The sequence below is a fragment of the Protopterus annectens genome, chromosome 16.part0, assembly GCF_019279795.1.
Source record: "Protopterus annectens isolate FY-2018-M chromosome 16.part0, PAN1.0, whole genome shotgun sequence".
Taxonomy (NCBI): Eukaryota; Metazoa; Chordata; order Ceratodontiformes; family Protopteridae; genus Protopterus; species Protopterus annectens.
Window position 1 is genome coordinate 246380267 of NC_056750.1, and position 17189 is coordinate 246397455.

The following is a 17189-nucleotide window of genomic DNA, read 5'->3' on the forward strand; positions in this document are numbered from 1 at the left end:
TGTGGTCTGGGCTCAGAACACTTTGAGACCAGCTAATAGTCGAATTAGTAGCAGTAGGAACTTTCTGAATGTCTAATAACTTATTTGCAGTTGTTCCTTTTGGTTTGATGGTGCTAATAGCTTTCTGTGTGCATACTGGATTAATCATTTGCTCAGCATCCATGCCAGAAATACAGGTCTGGAATTTAGCATGCTCTTCAGAGCTTTTGAGTGGTTAGAGGAGCATGAATGTTTTGAATAAGGAAAATAGAGGCCTAACAAAGAGCTACTGGCATTCATCATAAGGTTGGAATACCGAATCCCGGCATGTGAAACAGAGGTCTGATAAAATGTATGCAGGTTAAAGTTCTGGGAAATGTGCAAATATTGAAAAGGGTGATGAGCCTGAGCTTTGGAAAATCTGAAAACTCATTTGGGCTAAAAACAGAGCTTTCAAACACTTCTCTGCTGTGCTCTGAAAAACTGTGAAAAGTTTTCTTTTGTCAAACTAAAAAAAGAAATGTTAATTTAACTTCAAGATTCCAGCAGACCAGTATCTCCCTTCGTGTAATGTATCATTCTCAGGGCATTTTACTAGTTATGATGGGTGACATATCCCCACAGAAAAACAAATGTGGATTTTTGTAACGCATGCTGATTTTTTTTCTGAAAATGGTACTGTCATATGGGTGCTTTACATTAACTCAGTGAAAGTTTGTATAATGAGGTCTAGTTAGACTGCAGTAGCTGTAATGTGCAGAACTGTATAGTTGTAGTGCAGTAGCGGTAACGTGCAGTACTGTCTTGCTGCAGTGCAGTAGTGGTAATGTACAGTACTGTCTTGCTGCTTTGCAGTAGTGGTAACATGCAGTACTGTCTTGCTGCAGTGCAGTAGCGGTAATGTGCAGTACTGTCTGGCTGCAGTGCAGTAGTGGTAACATGCAGTACTGTCTGGCTGCAGTGCAGTAGTGGTAACATGCAGTACTGTCTGGCTGCAGTGCAGTAGTGGTAACATGCAGTACTGTCTGGCTGCAGTGCAGTAGCGGTAACATGCAGTACTGTCTGGCTGCAGTGCAGTAGCGATAACATGCAGTACTGTCTGGCTGCAGTGCAGTAGCGGTAACATGTAGTACTGTCTGGCTGCAGTGCAGTAGCGGTAACATGCAGTACTGTCTGGCTGCAGTGCAGTAGCGGTAACATGTAGGACTGTCTAGCTGCAGTGCAGCAGCAGTATTATGCAGCACTGTGTAGCTGCAGTGCAGTAGCGGTTACATGCAGTACTGTCAGACAGAACTCCAGGGCAGCTAGTGCTCTTCATGATGCTCATCAACATTATAGGTGTGTTTGCCTTAGTTATGGGGTGGTTCTCCTTGGATAAAATCAGAGTTAGACCAAATTAAATGGAATTACCATTTGACCCACCTACTTCATCAGTCCCTCTAGGACTGCTGACATTTTAGCAAGAAATTTTAAGACTCTCATTCCCACTGACTGCCTTAGAAAAGTTGGTTTCCAGCCTTTTGTCCAGTCTGCAAACTCACCTGATTTGAGCAATGGAAACTGCATTTCTTTTAAAACACTTCACCTTTGCTTGTTCGTTTGGTTCATCTTGTGGGAAGTCCAAGCATTGTACCTCCACGGCAGATTTTAGAGGTCCTTCAGGTTGCTATAAATAACTCCATGAGGGATGCGTACAAGTGGAGAAAGATCATTATCTGGGTGCTTTGATCCCTGTACAGACCCACTTCATCAGTCTGTGGATGCAGCTGTGTTTTTTGAAATCTGTTTCACCTGGGCATTGAGGTATCAGTCGTAAAGATCTATGTGTCCTGGCAGTTTCCTTTGAATGATTTGCTGGAGAGAAAATCTTTGGCTTTGCACTTTCTGAAGAAAGAAATCATACTGAAATGGAACTTGAAGATCTTGACTGACACTGTGTATCATTTCTTTTGGACTCACTGGTTTTGCAAACCTGAAGTTCCCAGTGTAGAAGATCATTCTTTCTGGAAGCCATTATTTCTGTTTCCTACACCCCTGAGATGCACACTTGTTACCCTTACATGGATGAACCTTATTACAGAGGAGCAGAAGGAGAAGGTGCCAGCTTGTGTGGATTTGAGAACGGTGAGTAGAGTGGATGACTGAGGAGGAATGGGCAATTAAGAAGTTTGAGGGTGGCCAATGCCTAGGAAACCAATATGCTTCATGAAAGTGTTTATGAAGGAGGCACAAAGCATAGGCCGGCCTTCCCTGAGACCGCAGGTCAGAATGGAACTAAGGGAATGATGAGCATAACAGTAACACATTTGCACAAGAGAGGGAGATTGTGGGAGAAGCTTGTAATTGTAGACCAGTGATTCTGTCTGTGCATCCTGAGAACAATACAGACTGTCAGGCTACCTTCTGTTTGGAGGTGGCATTGGAGAAGAGTGTTGGAGCTCTGTTGTCCCTTTTGTAGTCAGCATTTAGGTCGTAATCAGCAGAACACTGTTCTCTTGAAGTTGCAGTTTTCACAGTCCCCATTTAATTAGGTAGATATATTCCTGCTGTACAACTCCAGCAGTATAACCATAAAAAAGGACACTACTGCTTTTGTTCCTTTCAATTGCTCATCCTTTTGTGATGCTTGCATGTCCAGGATGAATGCACTGTTTTCCTTACCAGTCCTGTCTGATACTTGCCTAGGTCAGTTTAAGACGACCTTCTGCTAAATGATGTGGGCTTGCCTGTGCTCAGTCACATCGTCCTAGAAAGAGTAGAACTTCATAGGAAGTACAAGACTGTTGGACCATAGGTTATGCAGGTATTGCCAATAACCTCCCTCAGGCTCCTGTAACCTTTTCAAGGAGTGTAAGGCCTGCAACTCCCAGAGTGTGTTTTGTGGTAACCATCCAATTGTCTAAGCTGTGTTTAAAGGCATATAGGAATCAGTGCTTGACATGCAAGGGGAGACTATTCCAGACCAAGCAGAGGCACTGGGTGATGAACCTATCTAGGGGAGTCTATTCCACACCAAGGGGAGGCTCTGGGTGATGAACTTATCTGGGGGAGTCTATTCCACATCAAGGGGAGACACTGGGTGATGAACCTTAACCTGTCTGGGGGAGTCTATTCTACACCAAGGGGAGGCACTAGGTGATGAACCTATCTAGGGGAGTCTATTCCACACCAAGGGGAGGCTCAGGGGGATGACCCTATCTGTGACCAAGGGGAGACACTGGGTAATGAACCCATCAGGGAAGTCTATCCAAGATTAAGGGGAGGCACTGGGTGATGAACCTATCTATGGGAATCTATTCCAGATCAAGGGGAGGAACTGTGTAATGAACGTATCTGGGGGAGTCCATTCTAGACCAAGGGGAGGCACTGGGTAATGAACCTGTATAGGGGAGCCTATTCCATTCCAAGGGGAGGCACTGGGTAATGAACCTGTATAGGGGAGTCTATTCCAGTCCTAGGGGAGGCACTGGGTGATGAACCCTTCTCTCCATTTAGTTTTATTATCCACTGATTTAGATTCCTCTCTTGCTGTAGTGTTGGCTGTACTGTTTGACACAGATAGAAAAAGGAATTCTCAGATTGTGGGATCCCAGAGGGCATGGAAAGCAAGACATTGGTCTCCCCCAAGAGTCTGACACTGAGAACAGGGAGAGTAACCCCAGCCTTTTCTGACAGCTAAGATTTCTCAGGCCTGAGATTCCTTTCTTTTCCCCTTAGAAACTTGTGTTCTTTAAAACTTTTTAATGTGTGAGATACATGCCAAAGGTTACATTATATTTTATAACGGGTCTTTCTATGGCAGGGTACAGAGAACAATAAAAACTTCCTGGTCTTTGGAAGAGATGCTGTTAGTGATTAATTGTGATATATAGAAGGATTTCCTGACTACAGTCACTTCAAGGAAAGTGAGACATTTCCTTAGATGCCCAGATGTCTGACAAAACTCCTTGGAGAGCAGGGTGTCATTCATACAGTAGATGGTAGCAATTTGTTGTTTTATGAAGGAGATGATACTGCATTTCTTAGCATTTAGCTTGAGCTGTTTCACAGTGCACCACCTCTTAATGTGTGATAGTTTTGATGAAAGGAATTTGTATCTTTTGTTGATATGATAAGTACACCAAACTTGCAATCATCGACAAACTTAGTTAACAAGAGATCCTTGTTGACAGTGTTGAGATCAGAGAAGTAAATGAGAAAGGAGGGGACCCAATGCAAACCTCTGGGAAATACCACTGGTTAACTTTTTCTTAACTGTGGAGGTATCATCAACCCTGGCAACATGCGTTCTGTCGTTGAGTCGGTTTGTAGTCCATCTTACTACATAGTGATCTACATTTAAGGCTATTAACCTTGTTTACAATCCCAGTTTATGGTATGGTATCAATGTTGTTACTAGATTCAGGTAAGCAGCGTGAACAGTTGTGACCACTGACAATGGCCTGTGTGAAGTTCACAAAACTGAAGAGGCATGACCTGCATTTATGAAATTCACATTGTTGTGGTCAAGCCTAATTAAATTCTTAATGTTCTGGTTTGAGTTCAGTGGTGATACTTTACATGACCTTACAGTCGAGACTAGTAAGGCTAATGGATCTGCAGTCACATAGGTCAGTGTTGGGGCCAGGCTTTTAAAGGGGCATCACCAGTGCAGTGTGCCATTAATCAGGAACATAGCCTGTGGCAAGGCTTAGGTTGGACAACTTAAGGATCAGCAAGGGCCTGCTGGACACTGTTAATAAGAAAGATTTTTGGTCTTGGATATGGTCCTTGGAAATAGTAGTGAGAGGAGTGACAACTGGTATGTTTGGGGTGGGGATGATAGTTTCATTGTAGAAATTTGTGGCAAACTTGTTAGCCAGTGCATTGGCGTTGTCATTAGGATTTGAATAGGAGATGACATTATAGATAACGTCTGATAAGATGTGAAGTTTTCCTTCATTTTCTAATGAGCCCAAGAAAGGCTTATTATTATCCTTAGCCTCTGAAGTAGACCTATATTCATGAGGGGCTTTGCTGGTCTTACTAGCTGCCTTCAGTCTCTTGGTGAGGCATTTTATATTCTCATTGCGATGATAGCATCTGGCCCTACAAGGTAATCTAAGCAGTTTATTCCTTCTGGTGTAAAATTTATGTATATCTACTGAGCCTAGGGAAGTCTGTTATTGAATTTGCCTCTGTATTTGGTCCTAGTGGAGCAGCCCTGTGCATGAATTTATCTAAATGAGCATAAACATCCTTGGCATAGTTGGCTGCGTATCCTAATTACATTTGGGGGAGGGAATATTGGGAGAATTTTGCGATTTTGTTGTACAGTTGTAAAAGGGTTAGCTTTTTGAAGCCTCTAAAGAGGTTGGTGTTTGTAACCATGGAGGGGATGTTTTGAAGGTGGTAACCATGGAGGGGATGTTTTGAAGGTGGTAACCATGGAGGGGATGTTTTGAAGGTGGTAACCATGGAGGGGATGTTTTGAAGGTGGTAACCATGGAGGGGATGTTTTGAAGGTGAAGGTAATCAGTAGTTGATCAGAGTTAACATACAAGGAAACCACTACGGGAAGGGAGCAGGTGAGCGACAACTTTTTAAAAGAACTATGTGTTCCTCCCCTATTGGTATTGCACACATTTTGATCAAGGATATTCTTGTTCACTTAATGTGAGAAACATTGCACATGCCAAGCGTTGGAAGTACTGCAGTCTATGGAGGGGTAGGCGAGATCACCAAGGATTAGAGATCCAGCTCTAAAAGAGATGTTTACTAAGAATGCTGGGAACTTATCGTGGTCATGTAGGTCATGGAAGAAGACCTGTAATAAGCTGTAAGTTGTAGGTCTGACTTACCTTGTGTAAGCCAGAGTTCAGTGACCTCACTCAGAGGGTCATTGGGTATCTCTTTGGTTGGGATGAAATCTCTCATAAAAACTGAGACACCGCCACCATTTCCAGTGGACTTGAGGGTGTTATTGGCAAAGAACCGAAGCCCAAAAGGGTTTCTTATTACATTTGAAGCATGTCTCAGTTTCTACACTAACATAAACTTGTTTCAAACGCAGCAGTGCATCCAAAGCTGGCAGTTTGTTATTTAGACTCCTGACAGTGATAAGGGCCACCTTGATGCTCTGAATTTATAATTTGATTGGCTGGTTAGGCTTGAATGTTTATTAGATGAACTCTGCCTTAAAATGCGTAATTTGGTTAGCAAAGGCTTTGGCCAGTATATGGAAGCCTTTGAACAAAAGGTGTAGACCATCCTTTGCAAAGCAAGTAAGGTTGTCAATGTCCCAGGTGGACCCATACTGGACCCCCTTGGAATGACACCAGCTACTTAGCCTAGTATTGAAGCCAGCTGTCTTTTCCATGAATCTAGACATCATTTTCAGTGAGGGGAGAATACCACGCAAGCCCAGAGTCTTATCCTTGACAGAAGCATGCATACAAAGTTCCAGTAAGTCCTTCTGTATATCTTTCATGGGTTTTTGTTCCAGATCATTCACCCTAGCATGCACTGGGATCATCTCGTTATTAATACTTACTGGGGGAGAAGGTTGATGGGCTCTTGAAATATCAGCAATCCTGGCTACTGAGAGATGGATAACTGTATCTCTCTTCTTGTTCAGCCTGGTGAGTATGGAATTAATCAATGTGCATAACAATGGATTTCCCAATTACTAGGATGTTTCTAGAAGTTAATTTATGCAAGGCATAGGGATGTTTTCTTTATGATGTGTGAATATTGGACATATGGAGGGTGTTGCCTTCTTTTACAAGTTCTAGGAAACTTAGTGATTGTTTAATGACATTAGCATGTAACCATTTTTTTGCACCAATAGTTTGAGGATTCGCATTTGGATGAGTGGGGGCTGAAACAGTGTGATGTGCTGTGCATGCATGGAATTTTGAGAGGGTTGCATCCAAATCAGCTGTATGTTTACAGCTTTCGTAGATGGAATCAATCTAGATGAGCAGAAGTCCATTTTCAGTGAGCATGTGCTAGTTGTTATACTGCCTTATACTGGCAATAGATGTGAGAGTAGACTGCTTTATGTATAGGGTATTGGGAAGAATGTATGGGAGGAAAGAATGAGGGTGAATATGCAGGCTGACCAGTGCTGTTATGTATAGGGTCTTGGGAAGAATGTATGGGAGGAAGGAACAAGGGTGAATATGCAGGCTGACCAGTGCTGCTATGTATAGGGTCTTGGGAGGAATGTATGGGAGGAAGGAACGAGGGAGAATATGCAGGCTGGCCAATGCTGTTATGTATAGGGTCTTGGAAAGAATGTATGGGAGGAAGGAATGAGGGTGAATATGCAGGCTGGACAGTGCTGTTATGTATAGGGTCTTGGGAAGAATGTATGGGAGGAAGGAACGAGGGAAAATATGCAGGCTGGCCAATGCTGTTATTTATAGGGTCTTGGGGGGAAGGAATGAGGGAGATTATGCAGTCCAACTAAGTACATAGGAGATTGCAATGTGCAGATATGCACAATAGAAAGCAAGTCTGTGCGGGGTCTCCACAATTCTACTCAGATCAGCGCAAATGTTAAAGCTCAGGCCTGGCTGGTGCCAGTCAACCAAGACAGGAAGAAATGATTTTTTCACTAATGATTAAGGGAAACGTCACTTCTATACATAACTCGTATTCAGCTATAACTATGGCAGCAGTGGTCTGGAGTGCAGCTGATCTCCATATAAAGCATACAGTAAAAAGTGAAGACGATGAAAAAGCAGCTGTAATTCATGTACTTAGTGCAAGGCTACCCAGAAACAGCAGCAATCAATGTACGCTTGCTACACAACCCCCTGCTTCAAGATGGCCCCCACCCCAGGCTTGAACCAGACCAGATGCAAACAATGCAAAGGGTTAAATTAAGTGAAAAAAGTAAAAACAGAATTTCAGCAGGCTTAGATAAATGAATATAACTGCAGTACAAATAACGCAGAAAAATATGCTAAAATAATTTCCAAGTTATTTTTTTTTGCACTGAGAAGCATAACTTGTAAAACATAAAAAAAGATAATACAAATTTTTTTATAGGAGACAAGCCCCCAACACCCCCATGTGTTCTACCCCCTTATTTTGATATACTAACAACACAGTCATACGAGAATTGAGAATAGTAAAAAAAAACTTACATTTAGTGCACTGCTGACTTGTACAATACAGGCTGATCTGAATAAAAATGTGACCAAAGGAAATTGGTGAAAAAGTGCTCATGCAAACAAGTATAACCAGTGTTGAGATTGTATTAGCACTGCATGGGCAGCTGCATGCTGCCCCAGAAAATTAAAGTGCCCTGACTGGCTTTAATAATAACTGCTGCTAATTAACTACTATCCCCTGCACTGTTAATAGATTAGCACTAAAGCATCAGACAAAAACGTTTTATGCCTTTTCCATTACCATAGTTAAGGGGGACATAACTTGTACAAATTAAAATCTGCTGTTTTGAATACTTTCAAATAGTTATTGAAGTGGTGATCACTTGTATAAAAAAACGTTGTTGTTGTGTCTTTCGGCTTTTCCCGGTTAGGGGTCGCCACAGCCGAACTCCGGTCCGCTAATGATTGGTAGTTGATTTTTACGTGCCGAGTTACCAGCTGTGACGCACAACCTTCAACGAAGGTACACCCATTCATGCATGTCTCCACACAGAAGACACTCTAGCTGAGAATCGAACTGGACAGCGTCTTACTGTGAGGCGACAACGCTACCGCAGCACCACCACGGGATGCAATAAAGTTTCTGTGAGACTTGAAGCACACAGGAAGTATGCACTGTGGCTTCCAGAATGCTTTCTAGCTGTACCTGCAGTAGTGCTTTGGACCCGCCTGTCTCCCCACCTCCTTCTGTTGATTTATTTATTTTGGCTAGTCCTGAGCATACCCATGTCCACACCACCTCTTCTCTTATTGGTTGCTTTCTTAACCATCTCTTGTCATCACTTTCCTCAGGCTTATTGCATTGCTTCCTCAAACCAGGCTGTGTTTTTTTTAGTAATTGTACATCTGCTTTCAGTTATACAACTTAAGCTGAGTTGTAGTATTCTGTGTAATGTCTCCTACTTCTGTTGTATCACCCTCAACATTTAAAATGTTTATGATCTTAAGTCCTGCTGCCTGACTGTTGTTATTTACTTTGAGTAACTAAGGTGCAGAAAATGTGACCATTGAAATCCTGTGTTAACTTGGTTATCTCCGTTTCAATAGTAAAGGAGCAGGGATTCTGACTCCATTCTTGGCTCCATTCCATCTGGATAGCAAAAGAGAACAGACCATAACTAAATAGATTACACTAAGAACATAATCAGTTAGCTAATTATTCCCATTTCAAACAAATTATTACCACTGAACAAACAAGAAGCAGCTATTCTGTTTAAAATTTCAACTATTAAGGCATTTTGTCATTGTCGTCCAACTGAAGTTGTTTTTGTACAGAATGCCAACGTTCCTCATCAAAGCAATGTGAGCCTAAGCAGTTGGTTAAAGCCAAGCTTCTCGGTTACTGTTCTAGCTGTAGCTTTTCTAGATTCTTGCAATCATATGAAATTGGAACCCTCAGGCCCCCTTGAGATATTTTATTAGATTGTAAAACAGATCTGTTACTGTGTTGAATCATAGTTGTGGTACCATGGTGATGGGCTTACATTACCCACCTCTGATAGATATACCGTACTTACCATTGCTGTACTAAGATTACTGGACATATTCATTGTTACGGATGTAATGTGTAACAACATTAACATGCTTGTCACCTCAGAGCTACAGGTGTTCTTGCCACTTTTCTTCTTGAAGAATTTTGCCTCCTTATGTCCATCCCCCTCAAAGCATCTGCTTGGACTAGTCTCTCTCCGAATCGGTGCTAAACAGTAGTGCACTCTTTTCAAAGCCTCACTTGATGTTGACTTCCCTGTCCCTTTATAGTGTAGTCCAGATTCATCAAAGCTGCAAGTAAAGTATTTCTAAGCCTGCTATGTCTTTAAACTATCCGTCACAATGTGAAAGGTTCTGTAGTCCTGAAAAGATACAAAGTACTTAAACCCTTTAACACAACACTAGCTTTGACTACAGGAGTTTATCTGCTGTCCCCTGCTTCACTGAAATGCCTAAGAGGCTGAAATAGCCAAACTACAGGAACACCTTATTAAGTATAGCCTACTTACTGGTATCCAGGTTACAGGAACACCTTATTAAGTATAGCCTACTTACTGGTATCCAGCTTACAGGAACACCTTATTAAGTATAGCCTACTTACTGATATTCAGGTTACAGGAACATATATGTATAACTGCTTCACTTTCATTTAAACCTTCCTTTTACACTAATCATCCCCAGTGCTGCATCTGATGGGGAATGTTTTTAGCTTGGTTATCTGTTTTTCTTCTCCTCCAAATGGCAGTTTTGTTCCCTTGTCCCACCATGTTGACCTTTGTTGCAGAAGCAGAGACAAGACAGAGTAGTCGTCTCTGGAAGCCACGTTAAGGCAGTATGATGTGCTTGCTTTGTGTTTACACCTGTGGCTTGGCTAGAGTGCATTGTATTTCTTGGCATTGGCAGTGCTTCTCCGCTTGCCCAGTTTGAGCAAGCCTGGCTCCTGGTCAGCTGTCAGATGATACATAAGTGATAAGTTTCTGCTGCTGCCATCCAGTCTGAAGTGAGCAGTCCAGTGATGGCCACTTGCTTCCATACCTGGAAACAGCAACTTAGCACACCAAAGGTTTAATGTGATAAAGCTTTTGGGATACACCCTTCATCAGTACATATTAAACAATTCATTTACAGAACTTTAAATAGAGGAATCAATTAATCACATGATATAGCCAGCCTACTTACTTAAAAAGATATGGTACAACAGTAAATTTCAATACATCAAACACTTCTAAAAAACATATATTAATTTAAATTACATTACACTCGTATCTTAATTTAAAACCATATCTTAATTTAAAACCATCGTCTAAAATAATACCATCCTATTAAATTATAGACATTGTTCGTTATAAAGGAATCTTTTCAGAGCCTTTCTCTTTGTTTTTTTAATAGAACTGGTTTAAGGCTAACAGCATTATTTAAGCCTGGTTTCACATCTGCTTGTAACCTAATTATCCACTCATATTCTTTTAATTCCAACATATTGTTCATGTCTCCCTTTCTCACTCCCATTTCTATATGTGACGTAACTCTAAAGCTAAACTTATGATTTTCACCCTCTTCTATAATATGTTTACTTAAAGCATGTGTCAATAACTTTCTTCTTATTTCTGACTTATGTTGTATAATTCTATCCTTTAACCTCCGTGTAGTTTTTCCTACATAGAATGATGTACAGTTATTACAGGTGGCTAAGTAAACCACTTGCTTTATATTACAGTAAGTTAAAGCATTAATATTATAAACCTCTTTACTAGTGGGGTGTATAAATTTGCTTCCATACCTCACCAGCCCGATCCTTTATCATCTGAACCCGCATTTTGAACCCATGTTGTCGGAGTTGTAGACAGGGCTGTATCCCTCTGTGCCCCAGAGCCGACCTACACCTGGTAGGACTGCTGGCTTGCCATTACCTTCCCACTAATCACTTGGTAGGGCCTAATATCCTGTAATTATGTTATACTGGTATAATCTATTTTATTTACCTTTTGTTGTATAATTAACTGCATTACAGCTAAACATAGCTCATTTTGCCTTATATTGTTGGTTTATCCTCATAAAATTTGTGGTTTGCTGGCAAATCACTGAGGACTGACATCACTAAATAATAATATACATCTGAGTTTCAGACTTCATATCCTTCAGAAAAATGCACGCTAACACAAGTCTTGCTATTCTAGTAACATTCTGTGTTCGTAAGAGTAGTGTGTTTGTAAGAGTAGTGTGTTCATAAGAGTAGTGATTAAAATCTGCCACATTTTGGGGCCTTTGTCCCCCCATTATTTTAGTTGTTTTCCATATTTTTTATGCCAAGAGGTTGAGAGGTATGCAGCTATAATAATTGCATTGTGCCAATGAATATTTACTAGTTTTCACTTTGATCTCCTTACCAGGTCTTACGTCTAATATGGTTTCTACAATATTTCATCAAGACTTTGTTCACTGAAGCTTCACCCTGACAAACCAAAAGGTTTTTTATTTTTATATATTTGTATTTGTAAACCAGGGTAGAGCACTAATCTCTGTGAACCTTTTTTAGACTCTGCCTGGGAAACAGTGTCTGGTTAAACTTACAGACACAAAGCTGTGCAATGGAAACTTAGGAAAGCACTAAACCACTGGGTGGCGCTTCAGATCAATAAAACCAACAACAAAAGTCTATTTTGCAAGGCCAAAGCCCTCCTCGGCTCCATCACACCCCTTACTTATAAATACTAATGCCACAGTTGCACAACTATATATCTGTCACTGTTACTGCTCGGACAGAAACTGCATTGGCAGGATTTCCTGTGTAAAAAAGTAATTGTGCAATTCTAAATTGGGGATTTGAAATGGACAACTTTAAACTTGTTCACGTTGCACTAAATCAGGTATAAGGCGACCCACTGTATAATCTTTCTTATTGTCTTTATTTTTGCCCTTGTGTTGTGTCATGGCTGAAAATGTGTTCTGAATCAGCAGCTCACCTGGTTAGCAAATAGTAAGTAATGAAAACTTAATAGAAAAGCTGCTCCTGAAGGAAAACTGATAGTAGGACCCATTTCGGAATGGATTCACAGTGATTGTTCAAGACTGCATGATTTGAAACATTGTTATCAGGCAAAACCTATCCAAAGGGTCCATGAAGATGTGTGCTCTACTCCAGAAAACAAATGCAAAATAAAAAATAATTAAACAAAACTGACAGCCTAAATAGACAAATCTTGAAATGCATGTACATTTGACTGCATGGTTCTTAAGCAAATGCACAGAAATATAACCTATCTAAACCATATTTCTCTTTGCAGGGGGCAGTTCCTACTGTGATCCCACTAGCCCTTAATTATCGCCAAAGTCACTGCAGTTTGGTGAAAGAGCAATCACTAATAGAGGGGGTACAGCTCTGTTGCTCTTTGGGAGACTTGAGAGCTTCAAGAAAGTAAAACACAAATTGCTCATGTGCAGTGTGAGTACCAACATTTGAGTAAGTGCCATCATGAGTAGTTTTGCTCGAACAGCTGATTAAAACATTTTCAGACTGGGCAGCTGACTGCAGCCTTGCATTCTCAGACTGGGCAGCTGACTGCAGCCTTGCATTCTCAGACTGGGCAGCTGACTGCAGCCTTGCATTCTCAGACTGGGCAGCTGACTGCAGCCGTGCATTCTCAGACTGGGCAGCTGACTGCAGCCGTGCATTCTCAGACTGGGCAGCTGACTGCAGCCGTGCATTCTCAGACTGGGCAGCTGACTGCAGCCGTGCATTCTCAGACTGGGCAGCTGACTGCAGCCTTGCATTCTCAGACTGGGCAGCTGACTGCAGCCTTGCATTCTCAGACTGGGCAGCTGACTGCAGCCTTCCAGAACAGGTTTATGGAGGAGCATTCTTCCACTGCTGTGTTGCACAGTACTGTTACTGGGTCATGGCAGACATGGACAGCATGCTTCCAGGGGATACTCTGCATGAAGACTTCAGCACGATACGCTTTGTGTAGTGTAGGAGAGTTGGATATAGTCTTCTGGTCTGGAACAAATCTGTGGAAGAGTGGCTTACACCAGTACAGGGAGACAGGTTAGTTTGATAGACGGGTAATGACTGAGGTGTTATAGGGGGTTGTGCTTCTTATCAGCTCTTTGTACATAGGCTTAATGATTTCCTGTGCTGTACTAATTGTGATTCCGGTGGTCTGCCTTCTTGCTGCATTTTTAAGTTTATTTACCAAACTAATATTGCCATACGATGTTCCTTTTGATAATTTTATCTGTACTACAGTTTTACCATCTTCATTGTACTGGTGCTTATTTTTCAGACATAGTACCTCACAGTTATTAGCACTGATTCTAAGCCATCATGTCTGTGATATCGCTCCAGCCCTAACGAGTTTCATCTTCTCCTCTTCTTTTGATTTCCTTAATGGGTGACGTAGAGAATAATGGTGTTCTAGACCCTGTCCGCAGTGGCATAGTATGGGCAACCTAATCCTTCTCTTAAAGTTTGTACTGTCTGTATAAAAAAAAAAATATCAGTATATCTTCAAAAGATACTAATCCACATGTAGTAATGAAACATGTGGTGCCCTAGTATTAGCCCTCTTCAAAGTGGACCCCACCTGAAATTATTAACCTTCTATATCCAGTTGTCCAAGTTATTTTTTTAAGATAGACTGTTATTCTGGAACCAATTTCAAGGCAATCTTAGCTGTTTACAATCCTTTTGTGTGGTTTGTGTAAGACTAAGACAGCTAGGTTAAAGAATGGAGAAACAGCTGTGCTAGGTTAAAGAATGGAGAAACAGCTGTGCAAATGCCTTTTCTGTTAAATGGTGTGAAACATTTGGTCAAACACGCTGCACGTTTTTTGGAAGTATAATCGGCCTCAAGGTCATTGCACCTTGGAGAAAGTAAGTTTCCTCCCATGCAGCTCACCTCTGGTTCTTGTGCTGCAGGAGTATCTACACATCACTAAAAAATAAAACAGTCCGATACACTCAGTAACTTGAAATGCCATTTAAATGAGGAGTTTGGACAGGTCTATATTAGAACCGCGAAAGACCTATTCAGCGAATACATAATCATCGACACATATTACACGAACCGCGAATACACCGAACGCCCTAAACCATGAAATTCAAAATCTCGAACCATCATAGTTGTCCAACCCCACCACGCACTACATACTACCTACTCAAACAAAATAAATAAACCACATACATACACTAACCAAAACCCTACTTCTAACCCTAAACTAAACCTTTCACCCGTACCCTAACCCTAAGGTCCGTAACTATCACACACTTGCCTTACGCAGCTATACCACAACAGGGCCAACCATGATGATTCGACTTTTCTGATTTCTCGCTTCAGGACGATCAGTGTTTTCGCGGTTCGACATTTCCATAGTCAGGTAAGTGGACTTTCGCGATTTTAATAGGGAACCATTTGGACATGTGGCTTACAAACCCTAGTTTGTGAGATATAGACTTTTTGATAACCTTTGCTGATATGTCTTGAACCACCATCCCTCCTTTACAGTATGTACTTCCTTCAGCCACTGAAAAGTGCAGACATATCTTTTACCTTTCTTTCAGCTCAGCTTCCGTTTTGTAAGGCATGCTTTCTGTTTTAAAAAATGTTCACTGCTAACCCAGTTATTTATATATGAATCCAGCCTGCCTCAGTGGTGCAGAGGGATGGAGCCTGACTGCGACCCAACCAACCAGAAATCAATTAGCAGTTCCAGCACTGGAGGAGACAGGCAGGTAGGGGGAGGAGTGAAGGTCAGTGGTCCATTTGCCTCTCCTGGTGTGGGGAGGATGGCATATAGTAGGGCGTATGTGTTAGAGACCAGAGAAACTACTGCTAAGTGCTTCAAGAGGTAGACCAGGGCTGGTTAGAGGGAATATTTCCGTTATGAATGTAAATGGACATCCTCCATGGTTAGCCCATTGCACATCCCCTCTCCAGTGCTTCTCCAAGGTGCTTCGATGGAACTCTCCCTTATGAAAGTAAAGGGACATCCTCCAATATTAGCCCATCTCACAACTCCTCGCCAACGTTTTGCCAAGGTACACATGGGTAGTAGAGCTAACTACAAAAATTGTAAACTAACCTATGATGTCTGTCTAAATGATTACCTTTCCTGGTCAAACCTCACCCTGGTGATGGGGAACGAATGGCCTGATTGACCAGCAGAGGACTGATGATTGACAGGAACAGAAAATGCAAAATATGTGCGTGGCTGTATGTGTGATTGCTGAAACCATTGTTTTTATATTATAAGAATGTGTGTGAGACTTCATGTTCTTGTACCCCGGGAATGCATGCAAGTCTGTGGTTTCTTATACCATAGGAATGTGTGTGTTTTTCTCATATAATGAGTATGTCATGGTTGCCATTCTGTAGCTTGATGAAATGTTCTGCAGAGACAATTGTCCTGATTGGTCTGAGTTTAAGATAACAAGCAGCATCTGTGAGCTGTCTTAGCTTATTGCAGCAGGGAATGAAATTTAAAGGGTTGGATTCCTCCTGTCTTGTATAGTTTGTGCGCACAAAGATTTGTGATTCCAGTATCTGCATTTCTTAACATTTGTCTTCTGCTGTACTGTACATGGAACTGTGACTCCATTCAATGGGTCAGGCACCCATTATTGCAAGTCATTGTGGGAGCTGTAAAGACCAATGGACACACCTTTTAGTGTACTAGTCAGTCCATGATGGAATGAATAGGAAAGAAACCTGGAAAGCCTGCAATTATAGAAAGGAGTATGGAAATCTATTTGAATAACCTCATGTTGATCCAGAGTTGACATACAAATAGCACAGGCAAGGTTAATTTAAACAAAACTGGTAAACTCTTCAAGATAAAGCCAACAACAGTCACCAATAACCAAAAAAGGTCAGCTAGGCTCACCAGTCCCAATAAAGGCAGCTTAGACACAAAATTTCAGTATATTCCTTTAGAAAAAAAGACTCTCATAAAAAAACCTCACTTTATTGCACAAGATTTAGTGCTTTCATTTCCAAACAGGAAACTTCATCAGAATCTCTTTACATCATATCCTGTTAACTTTTAAAATCCAAGTCCCCATCCCATTTGGTTTAGCATCATCTAATGAATAAATAAATAACGTATTGAGCACATAATCAGAAGTTTGTAAAATATGTAAACTTACAAGCAGGAACTAAAGCAATGTCGAATAAGGAGACAATTTTAGCTGTAGTAGGAACAAGTGGGGTAATATGAAAGAATTTTCAAACAAATTTAACTGCTACCAATAAAATCCCTTATGAACTACAGAAAGGCAATTTTGGGTACTTCGTGGATGCTGAGAAGAGCACTCTTTTTTTATTAAAATTCGAATACTGAAGTAAAACTGATTTCACGTAATTTAATTATGCCCTAACTTAGTAATTGGGGTCTATCCCTGTCAAGGCACGTCAAAAACATAAGCAACTGAAGAAATGAAACAAGAAAAATATACCTTTTGAAGTTCCAACTTTCTTCTTTTTTTCACTATCAAACTATTCATGTTCTTCTTCTTTCGGCTTTTTCCCGGTTAGGGGTCGCCACAGCGGATCACCTTGT

General features: G+C 41.2%; 1 protein-coding gene across 1 annotated transcript in view; it reads left to right on the forward strand.

Annotated features, from left to right (window-relative positions):
- The window catches only part of PSME2 (proteasome activator subunit 2), a 126313-nt gene that overhangs the window by 50345 nt on the left and 58779 nt on the right, over positions 1–17189 (forward strand). The gene's annotated exons all lie outside the window — the stretch shown is intronic.